We start from the raw sequence: 18,946 nt of genomic DNA on the forward strand, positions 1-18,946 counted from the left end.
GGTGGGAGAGTGGCTGTTAGTTTGCTGGGTACATGAATGCATAGGACACTCCATTCTGGATTCTGGGCCCAGGAATGCATGGTTAATTTCAGTCTTCATTTAATGATTGTGGATAGAGCTCTTAATATATTGCTTGGCTGCATTAAAATTGACTCCAAGCCTGGGTGGAGCATTGACTGAATGGTTTTAGGCAACTGGATGATGCTGATACAGGTAGAAGTGAAAACAAAAAAGAGACTTGATATGCCAAAAATCAATGACAATAGGAGTTCTATACATATTGTTTAATGTTAGTACAACTGTACAAAAGAAGAAGCATTTGTAATTCATTGGCAAAAGAAGGATGCTCACATAGGCCCCACATTTAGTTTTATGTTTTCAATACTATGTTATCCCAGCAATTACTGCATGTTACCTTTAAGCAAGAAAAATGTCTGATGTGACCCCAACCCCTTTAATAAAGTAACAAAATAAACTTCAGTAAAAGAATTAATAACAGTATTAAAAAAAGTGCCTGGATGCCATCTCCTTACCTTGTGGTTTTCGGAGTTCTGCAGTGGCTGTTGGGCAGAAGCTCAAAGCTACTGCAGGGAACCAATTTGAGCTGCACTGTGGTTCATGAAGTCTGAGATCAATGGACTGGCAACCCTTCAGCCTTCTGAAATAATGTGGTCATGCTGTGTGTGTCTCGTTGCACTTTGGGGTTATGGTTCATTTAATTTTATGGAATAAAATAGGCTCCTATGGGAAGTAGCGTTTTCACCTATAAGTTAGAAACAGACAAAACAAAACTAATTTTGAAGTAAAAACCCAGTGTCTCCTACAGCTTGCATGTAAATTCCCCATGCTATAGTTATAGAAGTGCTATTACTACTATAAAACAAAAGATATGAGAAGTAATAGGCAATTGTTATTTTAAAAGGAAGTAGACATCCAAAAGAGGAAGATGTGAGGTTAAAGGAAACAATGGGATCAAAAATGATACTGACAAAGCTAAGAAAGAAGGAAAATAAGCTGATAAATATTTTTAAATTATTTTTAAACTATAAAACTGTACAGTGTTGATGTCCCTCTTATTGTTTATAAGTTGAAACAAAAAATAAGCCATGTCTTAGATATTCTCCACATGGCCCTGTTCACACTAGTCAGATAACTTGGTTCCCTTTTTCTGTGTACACAGTTATTTAAACTTACAGATTGCTCTCACGAAAATACCACCACAGAGGTGGTTGGGTATCTATGTGACAAGATATTTGTTTAGTTATTTCATACGTAATACATATACAATGCAACAATCTGACAACACATAGTTTTATCATTTTAATTTATTAACCTTGGTAAAAAAAAAAGTTTGCCATGTCGAATACAGGAGACACTGGACAGTACTGATTTGGGCACTTGGAGTACAAAAATGAGCACAGCATGGCAGGTAAGGGGGATGGTTCTGTACTTAGAACATAGAGAATTAGAAGCAGATATGGAGTGCTGTCAAAGATAAGCAAAAGCAGAGACTAGTTAAAGGGGTGAAGACAGATTTTTAATCTGTAATAACTATTGCAGTAGGGAAAAGAGTCCAGTATGAGTTGAACTCAACTTTGATTTCTGCATGGGTGATCAGATGTTTTAAAGGGAGAATGAGGTAGTAGGGAAAGGAGCCAGCAAAGGCTCAATAGAATTTTTCAGGGAAGTAAAAAGGAAATTACAAAGTGGGGGAAGGAAGGATTTGGTCCATGTGAAATTCATCTGACTTTGCTAACTGGTGCTTATCAGAGTTAGGCTCCTACTCTCCCAGACTGGGAGACAGGGGCCCTGTCTTCACGTGTTGGTTGAAACAGTGAATTCTTTTGGCCACCATGAGTTTTCTTAGACAGGTACTTTAAGGGGGCTAGGGTCATCCTACGGTTGCAGGCTTGAGCTGTTAGGAACTATATTGGTGCTTATTTAAATCTTTATGGGTTGAAGCCTAGTTAAGAAGAGGACTCAGAGGAACCTGACTAGAGTTTGGTCAAGGAAGAATCTTTGTCAGTGCTAAGGAGAAATGTGCCTGGGAGGTCTCTCAAGACTTGACATCTGAAACTCTTGATGGAGGCATAAGAGTATTCCCAGAAGACACAATGGGGAAATTAATGGAGCCAAATATAGTGAGGATATGTGGCTCCTGTGGTGGCAGGAAGTGAGGTTGAAAGGTATTCAGGAATGACGTTGTACCAGGCTATTGAGTTTGGATTTTATTCCATAGTCCAGTGCTTCCCAAAGTGTGGGATGACCCTTTGTTGGTACAAGGATGCAGCATTAAATCATAATTAAATCACCACACAATAAAAAAGTTATTTTCTTTTCAATTATCTTTTAATCCCTCTAATTAATTTTAAGGAGAAAGTCTTACGGTGATACTAATCTGTGTGTTAAATGGTATTTGCTAATCAGTCCTTTTAAGAAAGAAGGAGTAGATTTCTGGTAAAATTCAATGACATAGTAAAATTTTCATTGAATTTTCAAAAATATATTTCTTTTTTAGTATCTGGTGGTTTTAGTAACTTTTAGTAACTAGTAGTTTTTAATGAATAATGTAATTTCCTTTTAAACACATTTAAGTTAAAAGAATCCTGTCTATTTATTTATTTATTTTAAAGATGTAATTAATTTATCTGAGAGAGAGAGCATTAGCAGGGAGAGGGGCAGAGGGGAAGGAGAAGGAGAGAGAGAATCTCAAGCAGACTCTGTGGTGAGCCTGCAGCCTGCCACAGGGCTGGATCTCACCATCCTGAGATCATGACCTGAGCTGACACCAAGAGTCAGATTCTTAACCAAATGAGCCACCCAGGTTCCCCAATAATGCTAAGTCTATTTAAAGACAAATATTAAACATAGCAGCAGTAGGAAGAATCAAGATGACTCCCTTGCTTTTGGGTTACTCAAAGACGGGAGTGGTGGTGTTATTAACAGAAATAAAAGTTGCAGGAAAATAGCCAGAGCAAAGCAAAGGAAAATAAAAACAAGAATAGGTGCCTTGTCTATTATTACTGAATGTCCAACAAAGTTTATTTAGACCTATTATCTTCCAATATCCCATTACTTTAAGGTCATACCCAACACACCTTCACATTCTCTACTACACAGCCAATAAAAGCAAGCCATAAAAACAGCCATATTTGTAAAGCCTGCCTTCTCACTGCTTTGCTGCACCTACAATATGCTCAAATTACTTTTTCTTCTGCCAGGCATTAACTCTAGGTTATATCTTTGGTTCCTGCTGTACTTTGGTCTTGGCCTTAACATCACGATTTTTTTTTTGGTCTTTATATTACTGCTTTCACCTCTGAGCACCTCTGGACTACTATATCCAGCCAAGCTCTGGACCCTTGTGTCTTAGATGTTGGCATCAGCACACCTCCAGTAAAAGGTTGTCTTATATATGTACCATCTCCCTCACAGGATTATCCCTCCCTCTTGCACGGGGTCTTAGAATTGGAACTTTGTGATATATGTGTATCGTGCATTAAGGTATCCAAGGTCTAGAATGCCAAAGTTTTCTTCATTTATGGATCTCACACAGCCATTTTCCTTTTTTTGGAGTATTTTAGAGCAAAATCTCTCTTTTGGAGCAAGACCTCAAACTTTTTGTTTCTTCCTTTTCAAATGGATTTCTTTTCCTTTTGAGGTATGCATCTGAAGCAATTCTCTTTATCGTCTGAGATGCTGTGCTTTATCATATCAAAAATATATACGATGAGGTGCCTAGGTGACTCAGTCGGTTGGGTGTCTGCCTTTGGCTCAGGTCATGATCCTGGAGTCCCGGGATCAAGTCCTGCCTCGGGCTCCCTGCTCATTGGGGAGCCTGCTTCTCCCTCGGCCCTTCATCCCACTCTCTCTTGCTCTCTCTCTTGCTCTCAAATAAATAAATAAAATCTTTAAAAAATATGTATATACTATGTACTAGGTACATAGTACACATACTTGATGACCTGTCCCTGCTAAATGCCCGTGGTGAGGGCAGTCTGCCTTTTAATCAGTAGACCCTTTCAAATTGAGTCTTAGGATAGACTTAAGTCTTTAAGTGAAAAATTAGCACCATCGTATTTTCAATTCATCAGATGTTATTTGTAATCAAATAAAGTACGTCATGGTTTCTCATGATATTTCCACATTTTTGGAAATTTTGTTACATTTGGAGGTATAGTAATACATGCACATTTTTAAAAAAGCACCATTTTAAAATTTTCTATGAAACTTACAGGTATAATTAAACCCAGGAGTTGGTGTTCTTTTCTCCTGATAATCTATTTTTCAATTATGGGCTTCCTTTTACTGATTTTTACATAGGTACCCAAGAATTAAAGGCCTGCATATGGATTAGACTTATAAAAACACAAATACTTACTTCCTATAACATATATTTAAAAAAGTTTGTCCTGGAATATTTTATGTTAACTTTAACACTTCCAGTTTTTAAAACAGATGAGTCATTTCCTCTGTCTGGGGCATGACTGTGAGTGGTAAAAGTCTGGGTAAGTAGGTTAAGGTCTCAGACATTTGTTAGAGTACAGGATCCAAGTTTAGTTTCGAATTTCATCCTGACTTTGAAATCAGGTGACGATGTTATTCAGATAAAGCAATGAAGGAATGACTGATTTAGAAGGTAAAAATCTAACTCTTTCTCCTGTAACTATCTCTAGTAAAAACAGGTAATATCCCAAGCCTTGTGTTTCTGAAATTCTCTTCCATGTGGTTGTAATGAGCCTAAATTCTTACTAAGGCACATCCCCTTTGCTTACTCTTTGGTCAATTTTAGACAATAGGATAAGAACTTAGGTTAAAGAGTGATGTCATAACTGTAACAAAAAGGATGTTAAAGAAAACATACATTTATTCTAACCTTTAACACAGCATTTTAGCAGAATAAATGTGGACTTCAACTATCCTACTTAATAGCTATTGAGACCTTGAGAAAGTTACTCAGTCTCTTTCAGCCTTAGGATTCTCATCTGAAAAAAGAGGAATTATAATAGCTTCTTTACTTTTTTTATCATGAAGATTCAATTAAAAAGTTTATTGAATGTGGTAATATTTGTAAAATGCCTCAGATGTCACCTACCATATAGTTGGCTTTTTTTTTCACCCCAAGTTCCCTATTTCATCCCCCTTTCCTTCCTTGGAAGAGACAGAAAGTGTTTTTCTTCTTAATGTCATCCATTTCTTGATGGAAGATGATAATGTGTTAAAAGCTAAGATGAGTGATAAGTAGTAATAGAAAATGATGGATAATGGCAAATACTAAACAGATTATGATCTAGGTAAAATATCAGACCCCATTAGGTAAGATTGTCTTCTGCATTCACATGTATTACACACATGGTAAGATAGAGCACTTTTTAACTGCTTTAACGGCTTTGGAAAGCTCTTGATAAGTTCTTAGATGAGGTAAGTTTTTACAGGTAAGGTATTGGCCTTATGAAGGGTTCATGAATCATGTGTGATGTAAAGATAAGATTCTGTACCATACAGCAGAGGTCAGAATTAAGAGATAGGAGGGGTGAGAATAAGAACAAAGTAGAGGCAGCAGGAGATGGAATAAAGCTGTCCTATAATAACATTACTTTCCTCATGAACTACTGAAGTTACTAGACTCACAGAATGCTCATTGTGTTTGAGTTTTTGTAGATACCAGAAAAGTAAAAAAGTAGACCCTAATAAGATAATAATAACAGTTACAGGGAGAATTTAGAGCATTGGATGGTTTGGATGAGAGTCATTTGGGTCTCCGTGTGAGAATCTCTGGTGACATTTGCTTTATACATGATCATGTGACATTTTAGCAATCAATACATAAGGTATTATGGTTTATCTTACTGTATGTATGACACTCTATAATGTTATATCCTCACTCAAATTATTTTGAAATAGAAATCTGAAGTTCTTAATTTTTTTAGTAAATACATTTTCCATATATAAAGCAAAATTCTCTAATAGAGTTCTAACTCCAAGTTCCACTATTGGTGAAATTATATTCTCTGACATGACAAAAAGCAGAGCTAGTAATGGACATCCCAACCCTGTTCCTAGTTATCAACATTTTAATAATGTTTACTTTTTGCTGTATTCATGAAAAGTCTTTCATACACTGACAAAAGATTTTTTAAGACTTACATATATACCTATAAAGACAGAGATATTCAAACGACCAACAAGGCTATCAAATAGAAAGGAAAAAATAGTGGAATGAGAAAAAGCTGTTGCAAAGGGTGAACTTTTGGAAGAAAGAAAGGAATGATTGACTTTCAATACCATAGCTGATTGTAATTTATTTGTTTATGTATATGTCATTAAAGATATTTGACTAAATTTTTAAAGGAATGCACATTTTCATATAATATTTAAATCAGTCAAAAGAATGTGAGAAGTGTTGGATTCTACCCTGAATTTTAACAGATCTTTGTGACAAAGACACAATTTTTATACATAAAGATAATATAGAAAATAGATAATATAGAAAATTATACAGAAAGATAATAGAAAAGGCATGTGCTTTCTTTTTCACTGCCACTGACCTAGCTCCAGTGAGGAGCTTCTGGGTTTCTGTTACAGTCTCCTCGTGGCCTCTCTGTCTCTAATATTTCTCCCCTCTAATTTAATCTCTGTGACTCTGTGAATGATGTTTATAAAGTTACATACTTCATTCTATTAAGATTAAAACAAAAACACCTTACAAGATTTATAGTTCATCCATCTCCTTTGTTTATCCACACAGACATATTTGCAGTTCATCACATGTGTGCTATGGATGCTGTCTCATCTTTGGGTTTTGTGTAAGCCAACTGAACCTTTTTTCCCCTTCTCCCTGTCACTTGCCCCTTCACTCTTTTTTTTAGTCCCAGTATACAGTTCCTTTCTTTTGAGAAATCTCTCCAAGCCCTCAAGAGGGTTAATAATAGCTACTCATTTCAAGAGAGTTAATGATAGCTACTCATTATTGAGCATTGTAGAGGGACTGGAGATGTCTTCACTGAGAAGGTAACATCCGAGTTGAGTGTTGAGGGACTGAAAGGTCAGGCTGCTGAAGAACAGAAGGAGGTTTCAGGCAGGAGAAATGATTTCAGTTAATATGAAGAGGAGATATAAAGGGACAAGGGGAATCAAGGAAGCAAGCAATAGTTTGGTAAAATGTAGGATGGTGGGGCAGAGAATGGGGGGAGATTGTTGAGAATTAAGAATACTAGATTATAAATGGGTGATGGGTATTAAGGATGGCACTTGTTGTGAGGAGCACTGGGTGTTATACGTAAGTGATGAATCACTAAATTCTACTCCTGAAACCAATATTACACTATATGTTAACTAACTAGAATTTAAATAAAAACTTTAAAAAAAGAGAATGCCAGATTGTGATGGGTGTAAACAGGTTTTAATGCCTAACCAAGATGTTTCAATTTATATAGTCCATGGACTTTCATTGATAGAAATCTTAAATTTGCATCATAAGGCAACATGATCAGACATATTTTAGAATGATTATTCTGCCAGAAGTTGGGGGAAGGGGGTTAAGAAAAGGCTGAGAATGGTAGCTGGGAGACAAGTTTTTGAGTAGACACAAATGAAAGGACCCGCACATTTGGAGAGAAATAAAATACTCTTGAAAGTGAAATAACCCTTGCCAGCATAGGAAATAATTATATGAAAAATACAAGTAACAGATGCTCATAGGATTTCAAGAAATGTATTTTTTTCTTTAAGCTTTGAGAGGAATTCATTGAAGGGGATATTAGATGATGACAGCATATTGGTTGGGGCTATGACTGGAAACCAAATTCAACTCAAATGATTCAGCTAAAGAGACATTGATGCGATAGTTGTTAACCTTGGCTGTACATTGGAAACACTTGGGGAGCTTTAAAAAATACTGATGCCTGTATCCTGCCCTTAGAGGTTCTGTTTTAGTTGGTCTGGTTTGTGGCCTGGCCACTGGGATTTTTCAAGGCTTCCCAAAGCTGATTTTAAGATGCAGCCTGAGTTGACAGACAACAGCCTTAATGAAAGGACTGATTTCAGAAGTGTGGGCAGTGTTAAGAAATAAAGGATGGTAAGATATCAGATACTAGTAACAGGGGAAATATTACCACACTTATGGCCAAGGAACAAAGGAGACAATAGTGAGACCCAGTGGGAGCTGGACAAGTGGAAAAGGCATCATTTTACCAGGGCTGCAGCTACTTTCAGACACAGTGCTAGAGAAGGTGTATATATACACAGACATATTTCTTTTTCTTGCTGTACAGAAAGAGATTTATTTTAAGGGATTAGCTCATGGGATTATGGAGGCCAGTAAGTCCAAATTCTGCAGGTTGGGTTTGCAGGCTGGAGACCCAGAAAAATCCTCTGTTGCATTTCAAGTCTGAAGGCTGTCCACCGGCAGAATTACCTTTTATTTGGGGGAAGACAGTGTTTCGTTCTCTTCAAGCCTTCAACTTATTGACATTATGGAGAGCAATCTGTTTTACTTAAAGTCCACCAATTTAAATGTTAATCTCACCTAAAAATCATCTTGGGGTGCCTGGGTGGCTCAGTTGGTTAAGCATCTGCTTTTGGCTCAGGTCATGATCCCAGGGTCCTGGGATCAAGCCCCGCCCATCAAGCTGCCTGCTCAGTGGAGAGTCTGCTTCTTCCTCTCCCTCTGCCCCTCTCCCTTCCATTCATGTGCACACTCTCTCTCTTTCAAATAAATAAATAATATATTTTAAAAAAATTAAAAATCATCTCACAGAAATATTCATAATAATGTTTAATCACATATCTGGACACTGTGGCCCAGCCAAGCTAACACATAAAATTAACCGTCACATAGGGAGGGATTGGACAAGTAGTTCAACTTCTTTCCTCTCTCCTTCCTTTTGGCCAAAGAGCCTCAAAGAGAGAAGAATGGATAATGGATGTGAAGGAGAAAATGGGAGATGTCCGGAATAAACCATCTACTCACTTATCATAGCTTTGACCATTATTCTGGAAATGCCTTTTTTATTGTTAGAATTCCACTTTGGTTAGATGGAGCACTATTATGACATATTTGAGTTTAGTTTTTAAAAAACTATACTAATGGGGTGCCTGGGTGGCTCAGTCGTTAAGCGTCTGCCTTTGGCTCAGGTCATGATCCCAGGGTCCTGGGATTTAGCCCCGTGTCAGGCTCCCTGCTCTGCAGGAAGCCCGCTTCTCCCTCTCCTGCTTCCCCTGCTTGTGTTCCCTCTCTGGCTATCTCTCTCTCTGTGTCAAATAAATAGAATCTTAAAAAAAAAAAAAAAAACTATACTAATGTTCTAGTCATTTCTAAAATGATATTCTAATGAAATTTTCTGAGATGGTTTCTTTTTAGACTAGAATAATGTAAGGAGACTCCTGTCACAAGCATAAATGTGTGTGTGTGTGTTTTAAATAAAATATGGAACGTTTCACAAATTTGCATGTCATTCTTGCCCAAGGGCCTTGTTAATCTCTCTATCGTTCCAATTTTAGTATATGTGCTGCTGAAGTGAGCACATAAATGTGATTTTTTTTTAAAGATTTATTTATTTATTTATTTGAGAGAGAGAGAATGAGAGACAGAGAGCATGAGAGGGAGGAGGGTCAGAGGGAGAAGCAGACTCCCTGCCGAGCAGGGAGCCCGATGTGGGACTCGATCCCGGGACTCCGGGATCATGACCTGAGCCGAAGGCAGTCACTTAACCAACTGAGCCACCCAGGCGCCCCATAAATGTGATTTTTATTAACCAATAAGAGCAGTACTGAAATTCATTCTCAATTTAAAAGGAGACACTGTCTTCTTAAATTTTATACTAGGTGTCATCAGTATTTGTTTTCAGATTTAAAAAAAGTTTTAATGTATATTATGTATTTTGAATAATCAGTAGGAAAGGAGGTATGGGTATAAAAATATAAAGATGTAAAGGGTATTTGCTATACAATCTAGATGGTGATTATAATAATTCATATGAGAAATGAGAAATGTCTAAGTAAGCAACCATAGAAATGGAAAAGACAGCTTACATCCTGTGATGTTTAGTCTGGCAGCCTCACCTGTTTCTTGCTTGTGTGGTATAACATACTGCATAAATAAATGGATAAATAGTATGTTGATATTGATGTATCTGTAGCACATTGAAGTGGAGATATTTGTGGGGCAAAGGAAAAATATTGTTTGAAACTTGGAAGAATGCTGTGGGGTTGATGTGTATCGGCTGAGCAATCATTGTATGTTGGGAGAAATAATGGCAATAGAGAGGCTGTTTTAGAAAAGAGGAGTGTACAAAGAGAGCAAGCATAGATGGAGCTCTGGGAACTACTAATATTTAAGAGATACATAGAGAACTAAACAAGGATACTCAGAGAGGTGAGAGAAAAACTAAAAGAGAGTCAAGAAACCCAAACAAGAGGATTTCAAAGATGAGCTAGTGATTAGGAACACAATGTTAACTTTAGTGAGAATAGTTTCAATGTTGGCATAGAAGCAGCAGGCTGAAGAAAGAATGTGAAATGAGGGACTGAAGATAGTGAAGGCTGATAATTCTTTTGCGAAACATGGCTGTGAGAAAAAGGAGAAGGAAATGGAGCAGTAGCTAGAGATGGTGAATGGAATTTTCTTTCTCCCCCCATCCCTTCTTTCTTTCTTTCTCCTTCCCATTTTCCTTCCCTCCATTTTCTCTTCTCTTTTTGTTTCAATGAGACAAAAGTGTTAGGATAATGGTTTGCAGTCAAAGTTTAAGAATCTGGATTTAAGATTCTTGAGGTTGACTAGACCCATGGTATGACTTTGGAATTACAACGTGGAAGTTGAATGGAGGCAAAGATCTTTGGCACAGAGAAGGTCAGTTAAGTAGCTCAGATGTAGGGTAAGATGTTGGATAGTTAAAGATGAAGACTGTGGGTCAGATGACAATGTTCTCATTAAATGTTGGGGAATTGTCTAAAGATTAGAAGATGAGAGCAGCAGGTTCAGGTAAATGGATGTAAAGCCAGACAGCATGAGCTTAAAAGAGGCTCCTTGAATGAAAATAAATGTGCAATAAACGGGAAGTGGCAGTAGGAAGCCAGGAGGATGCCGTCCCTGCCTCCAGGGCTGAGATGTTCACGTTGACTTATAGGAGAATGTGCAGCCTATATTAGAGAAGTCAACATGAAAATAATTGACTTTTCATCAAAGTTAGGTTTCTGCTAAAAAAGAGCATCCAGGGCATGCCCTGTGAGAGGTTAAGGACTTAAGGATGTAGAGAATTTGGATTTGATTGGTTGTTTTTGAGAATGGAGGATTCTGAAGACCCCTGACAGCAGAAGTGGAAGCATTTGGAGGGAAAAGAACAGAGGGAAGATGAGACACTAGGACTAATGAGCTTGATCTATAGTGACATAAGAAGCTGTGGGTTACCAGAAGTGACATAGATAGGATGCCATGTAATTAGTTGAAATTTGGTCTTAAATAATTTTGGTGGTGGCACAGACCCAAGTTTTCAGGAATCTGGTTTCAAAGATATCCTGTTCCCTACTGGTACTGAGCTGAAGCATTCTGCCAGGAAGCCATGGTGACCATTAAGGCCTCCTGTTACTTCTTACCCTCTAGCATGTGCCAGATAGGTCCAGGCTTCAGAAAGAATGAATAGTTATTATAGTCAGTGGCAGTCAGTAAAGTAAAGGTGACTCAATGTGGTGATTCCATTTTGCCCACTCCTCCCTCGGTGCAATCTATAGGAATCTGAGAGATGCTTATGAGAAGCCTGTGGTTGATCAATGGGATTGTTGAGGAATGCTTATTTCCATCTCTTTCTCCAAAGGAGTTGGCTGAAATTCCCCAACAGCCTCATAACACGGAGTTAGTCCCTTTCAGTTCTAAGAGGGAAGAAGTAGGGATTTTCCAGAAGGAAAGGAGAATCCCCTGCTGCAGTCCCACTATTGTTCATAATCATAAAAAAAAGGTACAAAATTCCTCAGGTCAGAGTGAATTTTTTCATACCTTACACTAGAACTTCACCGGGCATGTATGTTCATACTTCAAACCCTGTAACCTCAGAAACTACATCTGGGAATTTGTATTACTTATTGCAGGTAAGATAAGGTAACAATTCATTCTTACCTAACAGATTGTGGTTCTTTTAAAAAAAATTATGTGGGTTTATCATTTTTTCAGATATGACTCAGATGGTATTTACTTCTTCTTCTTGCTTTTTACTTCTTGTTCTTCCTTGATATCTAAGTTGGGACTGTGAGTGTAACTACTTTGGTTAATACAGACAATATTTCCAGGCAAGGGAAGTCACTCCTGTCAATAGGCATTTCATTGAATCCACAAGGGAAGCACACTCCTATTGTATTTGAGATGATATAACTATTTTGGATCTCTGGAGTCTATTGAGAGCTTTCTACTTTCAGGGGAAGGCCTGGGCATTAATTTATGCTTAATTTCAGTCAATTTCAGCACATTCCCATTCTTCAGCCCGTGGCAGACAGCTGTGCACATGTTCCTGAATCAGCTTGTACACAGTTTGCAGGAACCAGAGTGGCAATAAGGACCCCGTCCTCCAACTATCAGGGACCTGTGCTCTGATTGCTGATTGCTGCTTCTGATAATGGAGGTGCAGACACAGAGGTGGGTTGCTGTTGTTGCTACACCTCTGCTTATCTCTGGAAGCTCCTCCCCTTTTAGCTGAAGTGACTTCCAGGAGATTTAAAGGGCTGGTACCTTTTTTCCCCCACACTTAATTTACCTCTTTTTTTTTTTTTTCTATTTTCAGAGTCAGACATTAAAGACTAGGGTATTCAAAATCAATCACATATATGGGAGAAATTAGAAAGTCACCACACATGCCCAGGGAAAGGTGCAGACTCAGAAAAGACCTGGTAAGATCTTAAGTTCACACGTCATACTGATCCTTGGCATAGAGACAGCCTTTACCAATCAAAACAGAACTAAACACCCCAGCAAACCATGGGGAAGGGAGAGAATATACTTTTCATGATTATCACATTATTAGATTCAAGTGTCTAGTTTTCAAATTAAAATCACAAGGCATACGAGTAAGTAGGAAAGTATGTCCCATTCAAAGAAAGACAACAAACCAACAGAAACTTTCTCTGAGAAAGACCTGATGGCAGATCTACTGGAAAAAGACTTTATAACAACTTTCTTAAAGATGCTCAGAGAACTAAAGGAATATGTGGAGAAATCAAGAAAATGATGTATGAACAAAATGAAACTATAAATAAAAGATATAAAACCTAAAAAGAAACCAAAAAGAAATTCTGGAGCTGAAAAGTGTAACAGCTGAAATGAAAAATTTGCAAGAGAGGTTCAAGGGTAGGTTTGAGGAGGCAAAAGAAAGAATCAGTGAACTCGAAGATAAAACAATTAAGTTATGGAATCTGAGGAACAGAAAGAAAGAGAATTGAGGAAAAGTGAACAGAGCCTAGGGGACCTGTGAGATGCTAGCAAGTGAATCAGCATATATGCATTGTAGGAGTCCAGAAGAGAGATAGAGAAAGAAAAGTGGTAGAGAGACTATTTGATGAAATAACCAGAAATTTCCAAAATTTGATGAAAGATATGAATATAAACATCCAGGAAGCTTAACAAACTTGAAGTATGATGAACTCAAAGATACTTACATTGAGACATGTTATAATCAAATTGTTGAAAGACAAAAAAATCTTGAAAACAATGAGAGAGAAATGATGCATCACATACAAGGGATCATCAATAAGATAACTTATGGATTTTCCATTAAAAAACCTGTGGAAGGCAGGAGGCAGTGCACTGATATATTTAAAGTTCAAAAAGAAAAAAAAAACTGTCAATCAGGAATCCTATATCAGATAAAACTGCCCTTCAAAAGTGAGGGGAAAATGAAGACATTACAAAATAAACCAAAGCCGAGGGAGTTCGTTACCATTAGACTTGCCCTACAGGAAGTGCTAAAGGGTGTCCTACAGGTTGAAACGAAAATACACTAGATGGCAACTCAATGCCATATGAAGAAATAAAGATCATACTAAAGACAAATGCCTAAGCAATTATAAAAGCAAATATAAAGCAATTATTAGTATTATTGTAATTATAAGGGAAAAACACACTCCTTCTGTGTCTCCTTTATTCTCACACTGCTTCCACACTCACTCACAACCCTTTTGACACTAGATTTGTGGGTTTTTTACACATCAATCAATTCTCTGCAACAAAGCTGGATGTCCTATGATTTCACTCAATTCTGATATTACCTACCTGGAGATAGCACCAGATCCCACATGTTAAGCACTCAATTTCACAAGACTGCCCTTCTCCACTCTACAGATGCCAATCACAAGTCTCAGTACTTCTGACTGATTGGCTGTAAATTGGGGTTCCCACAGTTGGGTTCAGTAATTTGTTAGAATGGCTCACAGAACTCAGGGAAAAACTTATGTTTACTGGTTTATTATAAAAGGATATGATAAAGAATACAGATTAACATCCAGATGGAAGAAGTGCATATTTGCAGGATATTAGGGAAGGGGCTCAGAGTTTCGATGCCTAGCTGGGTACAACATCTTCCCAGTACCTCCATGTGTTCAACAACACTAATCAACAACAACAACAGAATATACATTCTTTTCAATTACACATGGGACAATTTCCAGGATAAATCATATATTAGGGCACAAATTAAGTCTCAATACATTTGAATAGATGGATATCATACAAAGTATCTTTTCCAACCACAATGGGATGAAGTTAGAAATTAATAAAAGAAATAAAACTGAAAAAAATCACATATTTATGGAAATTAAACAACACATTGTTCAACAGCCAATAAATCAAAGAAAAAATCATTAGGGAAATTAGAAAATACTTAGAGTAAAATGACAATGAAAGCACACTATACAAAAACTTATGGGACACAGTGAAAGCAGTGCTAAGGGGGAAACTATAGCTATAAATACTTATATAAGAAAAAGAAAGATTTCAAATCAACAATCTATCTTTACAATTTAAAGAACTAGAGAAATAAGAATGAACTAAATCTAAAACTAAAGGAAAGAAAGAAAAAGTAAAGATTAGAGAAGTAGAACCTTTACTTAATATCATATAAAAAATTAACACAAAATGTATCAAAGACCTAAGTGTAAGACCTAAAACTATAAAACTCTTAGAAGAAAACGTAGGGCAAAAGATTCATCACAATGAATTTGGCAATGATTTTTGTGTATGACACCTAAGGTACAGTCAACAGAAGAAAACATAGACAAATAGGATTTTATGAAAATTAAAAATATCTGTGCATCAAAAAAAAATACTAACAATAGAATAAAAACGCAACCCCCAGATTGGGAGAAAATATTTGCAAATCATATATCTGTAAAAGATTAATATATAGAGAATTTCTAAAACTCAATAATATCAAAAACACACAACCTGATTCACAAATGGGCAAAGGACTTGAATAGACATTTCTCCAAAGATGTATAAATGGCCAATGAACATGTAAAAAGATGTTCAACATCACTAATCATTAGGGAAGTGCAAGTCAAAACTACAATGAGATACCAGCTCATACCCATTAGGATGGCTATCATAAAAAAATAAAAAATAAAAAGTGAAGCAGGAAAATAACAATTGTTGGCCAGGACACGGAGAATTTGGAACTCTTGTGCACTGTTGATGGGAATATAAAATGGTGCTGACACTGTAGAAAACAGTATGGTGGTTTCTCAAAAAATAAAACATAATTATTGCATGATTCAGCAATTCCACTTCTGGGTATGTATCTGAAAGAATTGAAAGTAGAGTCTTGAAGAGATATTTGTGCAACTATATTCATAGAGCATTATTCATAATAGCTAAAATGTGGAAGCAATGCAAGAGTCCTTTGATGGATGAATGAAAAAGCAAAATGTGACATATATATACAGTGGAATATCATTCAACCTTTAAAAGGAAGGAAATTCTGGCATGTGCTCTAATGTAGATGAACCTAACAAACATTATACTGAATGAAATAAGCCAGTCACAGAAAGACAATTACTGTATGATTCCACTTACGTGAGTTAATTAGAGTAGTCAAAATCATAGAGAAAGAAAGTAGAAAGATGCTTGTCAGGGGCCAGGGTAAGGGGAAAGGGGAAGTTATTGTTTAATGGGTACAGAGTAGGCAAGCCTGGAGTAAAGGGATGGCCTTAGTCTAGTAAACTTAATAAAAACATATATATGACGCAACAAAGTTCTGGCTAAATCTTACCTTTTTTAATATGACCTTAGTTTGTCCCTATAAGCTAAATTTCAATAAATTTCATATTACAGAAATTTTATAAGATATGCATAGATCTCTATAGCTTAAGATACATCTACATCTATATTGATATCTGCATTTATATTTACATCTATATTTAAAGTATATATTTACATATAACAATCTTTTAAAAATTCTAGGCAATATATTTTTCAAAAAGAATGGGGACTCCTATAAAAATAAAAGAATAAAAGACTCCCCAATAAAACAAAGAATGAGACTTTCAAGAAGCAGGTATTAAAACATTATCAATGTTATACAAGTTAAATAAGATGGAAATTGAAAATTGATTGTAGATATGGTTGTTACAAGATCATTGGTGGGTTAAAGAAGATGACTTTTAGAGGGATGGTGACAGAAGCCGAACTCACTGGATTGAGGAATGAATGAACCTAAGGAAGTCATGAGTATGAATTATGTAACACTTCCAAGAAAATTAATGGTAAAGATAAGGAAGGAAATAGGCAATAGTTTATATGGTATGTAGGAGGAAGGATTTTCTTTTTTACTTTTTTCAGAATACGAAGACTGAAAACATGTTTGTAGAGGAGGGGAAGGAGACTCTGGAAAGAGGGATATTGAAAATAGAGATGATGAGGATAAGTTGCTAGTCAAAACATCTCAAAGGAGATAAGAAGAACTAGATTTAGAACACAGATTAACCTGCCAGGGATAAAGAGCATTCTTTCCCTCAAGATAGGTTGCAAGACCAAGAGAATGGGTGTCATTACTGGGAGGTTAGAGGTGTAAAGGGGGAAACTTGAAGGAGTTCATATTTGAAGGCCTGTCATCTGTGAGATAGGTAGCAGACATATTTCTGAAAGATGAGAGTCATGATCCTGAGACAATGCTAGAGATTTGAGACAGCCCTTAGAAAATGTGAAATGGAGTTTACCAGAAACAAGACAAAAGAAAATAAAAGGATTGATGACAAAAATAATTACATATCTAAGTTACAATCTTTTGTCAAAAACTAATTGGAAAATGCTAGAACTTCAGCTACACTACCAAAACTCATTACATCTGGAATGTGAAAAATTATTTTTAGTAGCAAATACAATAAAAAGTTTGAGGTCATGTTGATATTTCTATCCACAACTCTGATGTGCATATGTGAAAAAGTCACACCATATTTGCTTGCCATTAAAAAAATGTCAGAAATGGGAAAAATGAGAGCAGATATGGTTTGAAAAACTCCAAACTTCCTGAGAAGTAGTTAACTGAAATAAATCAAATAATTTAGGAGCAAACTCTAAAGGTGGACAGACTGGATTTGTATCAAGGCTTCACTGCTTGCTAGGCAAACTACTTCTGTCTTGCTCTCCCTTTTATATGAAAAATAGTACCATCTTCTTTGGGATTTTGTGAGGACTATGGAGTAATTCAAAATACTTATTTTTTAAAACAATACTTGCATATGAAGCATTAAATAAATTTTAGCTCTTTTTTTTTTAAATTATTCCTAATACCAGTTCTAAGGAAAAGTGAGGACAGAAATCTTTGTCCTCTAGTGGAAGGTTTATACAAATAATATTTCTGTTGCTCCTGCTATACTCCCAAGTGAGGAGTTTGTTAGATTATGGAAAAGCTCCTCTCCCAACAACACTGAGTATGGCCCACAACGAAGAACAGTATTTCCCTTTGGGCTAGATGCAAGGACTCTTCTGGTAAGGAAGAAAGAGGAAGAAAAACTTGCTAGTCCACATCCTCTGAGATAAATCACAGTACTTGCCTAGATTTCAATGGGAAAAGAGGCTAACAGTGAATCTGTAGTTTTATTCTACTAGGAATCAGTAGATCAGTGAGTAAAGCTTTGTCTTTCTACAAAAGTAGGAGAATTGAGAGTAAAAGTCATTTTTCTAACTTCCCAACCTTCGAATGAACATAGAAGCAAGAAAATAATGAATCAGAGGGCACAAAGGTGAGGCTTTAAACACTGAGAAGTACATGCAAGATAACATGACCTGAGCAACACTTGGAAATTTTCTTAAAAAATATTTTCTTTCTTTGGCCTGAGACCTCCAGAGTTAGCCTTGGCTGTATTTAATCCTTAAGTTCCTTAGAATATTCTTTCTAAATCAAGAGCATTGCCATCTATTGATTGATTTTTATTTTTTATTTTCTTTACAATCTGTTAGTGGTATGTTTATGTTAATAGGGCTCTGCAGTTGGCATCTACAAGGGCAGATCAAGAGACAAGGTCTAATACAAGGTCTTCTTGGATCATCATAGAACTCCTTCCGCATTATGGAATGGAGCAGCTGGTACAATGTTGAAGTAAACATTCTGTTTTCTTTAAATAAGAAAGCAGTGTGGTAAACCAGTAGGTAAATTAACTATAGAGTTAGAAGACTTGCTTACAATCAGCTGTGTTACTTCAATCAAAATTCACCTTGCCTCTCCAAGCTTCAGTTAAAAATAGCAAAACAATACCTACGCCTGGGACTGTGAGGTTCAAACAGGATAATGTGCTTATGACATCACTTCATATCTGAAAGGCTGTAAAACATGAAACATTATTATAGTAATGTTTATTAATATCTAGTTTTAAAATAACTCTGTACTTTAAGAAATGACCCCAGGAAGAAAATATCAGTGTCAAAATTAAACTTCCAAAGACACACAGGAAATAGTTCCAGTGACTTTTATAA

General features: G+C 36.4%; 1 non-coding gene across 1 annotated transcript; it reads right to left on the reverse strand.

Annotated features, from left to right (window-relative positions):
- Positions 1–9,421: 9,421 nt before the first annotated feature.
- Positions 9,422–9,525, reverse strand: LOC123836169 (U6 spliceosomal RNA). Its single transcript, XR_006788871.1, has one exon. It is a non-coding gene; the product is annotated as a U6 spliceosomal RNA (small nuclear RNA).
- Between the last annotated feature and the right edge of the window lie 9,421 nt (positions 9,526–18,946).

Source organism: Mirounga angustirostris, unplaced genomic scaffold (assembly GCF_029215605.1).
Source record: "Mirounga angustirostris isolate CCGP_5_RB_7025 unplaced genomic scaffold, mMirAng1.0.hap1 SCAF_12, whole genome shotgun sequence".
NCBI lineage: Eukaryota > Metazoa > Chordata > Mammalia > Carnivora > Phocidae > Mirounga > Mirounga angustirostris.